Genomic DNA, 1993 nt, shown 5'->3' on the forward strand with positions numbered 1-1993 from the left:
ATGGGAAATGGGTTGATAGTATAGTATGGGAAGGGGAGGGAGTTAACAACATGGGATTGGGGGATGGGGCTGATAGTATGGGATGGGAGAAAGAGGTTGGTAGTAGGGGAGGGAATGGGGTTAACAGTATGGGATTGGAGGGATGGGTTGATAGTAGGGANGAGGGAGGGGAATGGAGGGGTTGATACTATAGGGGCAGGANTGAAAGAGTAAGAAAGGTCGAGCTGTTAGGAAGAAGGATCAACTGGAGAAGAAGGTTCATGGNGGAAACAGATGTCCCCAGCTCCCAGTCTGTGCCCGGAGACACACCCAGCAGTCCAGTGCTTCCTAGANTGGGTCTCCAGAGATAAGAATTAAGCAGGTTTTGAGGCTGGGAGGGGGTGGGATGCTGCTAGAATGTAAATATTCCCNCCAAGTGGCAGTGGCAGCAGAGCCTGGGACTCCCAGCCGCCATTTCTGCCCTCTGAGACAAAGCCACAAGTCCAGGTGCCCTGAGACCCTCAGTGTCCCCATCTGCAAGGCAGGGATAGGGTTGTGCTGCTGAAGATGTCACCGTCAGGATCACACACAGGGCCTGGCAGCTGCTTCAGTCACAACCTAGCCACCTGCTGGAGCCTGTAGGAAGTCGCAGCCGAGCCCTGGGTGGCTGTACCTGGTGGGGGAGGGGAGGGGCCATGGATCCCGGCCAGGAGAGCCCCCGCCCCCTATACTCCAGGGAAACCAAACCTGTCCTACACAAAGACCACACTGGAGATGTGACAGGACTGCGGCCCAGAATGTGACCCGACCCCTCCCAGACTGAGAGTACAGAACAGAAATTCTTTCTGAAGAGGTTGGGGTGTNGAGAACCCTGGTCCCGATTGGGAGGTCTCAGTGGCGACAGAGCCTCCAGTTCCCACGTACACACAGTAGGCTTTGCCTCCCTGGAAGTCCAGCTAGCTCCAGATTTCCACCTTGTGCATCCATTCCTAGGGTTGTTTGTGGCTCCCCAAACCCCATGCGATGACCTCTGGGGAGCTCCTGCCAGGCAGCCTATATAGAGAGAGCATGGTGCTCTCTTGATCTTGGTTTAGATATCATCCCCTGGGCATTGTCCNGGACCACCCCNGCTGACTTGCACCCTGCCAGGCACTGTCTGTTATGTTTATCCCATCATACAAACTATCTGGCTAGTTCTCCTCTTCCCCCCACCCCCCCGCCCCAGCTCTTTGGTGTTAGATAACACCTTCCTTGCTCCACCACCCCCAGGCTGTGGCTCAGAGGGGCTAGGACAATCATAACCCTAAATGAGCCAGTCTGTCAGTCCTAAATGATGATCCCCTACCTGCAACCTGTGTGTCCCCAGCTCTCAGAGCCATGGAACGGAGCAGAGGAGGACCCTGAGAGGACCCTGCCCCATGGGTGCCAAGCAGGGTGGGATGGGCATGCCTCCTAAGGAGGCTTCTTGTGGTCCAGACTGTGAGGAACATGATCATACTGCCCCAGGAGTCAGGCCCAGGCTCAGGGATACAAGGTGGGCACCCCGGGAGCCCAGGAGTCCAGGGCAGTCAGTGTGTGCCTCCTTCAAGCCAACAGAGAGGGGCTGGAGAGTTGGGAAACCACAGTGAGAATCTCCAATCAGCTCTTCACTGAGCAGTAAGCCGCAAGCACCCTTGGTGGTCTGGATTTCCCCCACTGACCTCTGGCTCACAGCAGACAGGGCTGGGAAACTAGGCTTCCTCCACCCCCTGGCGCAGAGGGTCCTGCCAGGAACAGAACTCGGAAACATAGGAGCTGATTANGACTTTCCCTTCCACTGAGTCATGCCAGCAGAGTTGTGATGCCAGCGGGGAGGGCAGGAGAACCAAGCCACTCTCCATCCTGCCCAGAGGCCCTGTTTTGTTGCCATAAAGGGTCTCTGACTCCTTGGGGACAATCTGTGACTCTCATGCCTAACCCCTTGATTCAGCCATTGCTGAAGCAGCTGCAGTTTCTACTTTCTCACCAAGGAGGT

This window comes from Mus caroli, chromosome 2 (assembly GCF_900094665.2).
Source record: "Mus caroli chromosome 2, CAROLI_EIJ_v1.1, whole genome shotgun sequence".
In the NCBI taxonomy this organism is placed as follows: Eukaryota; Metazoa; Chordata; class Mammalia; order Rodentia; family Muridae; genus Mus; species Mus caroli.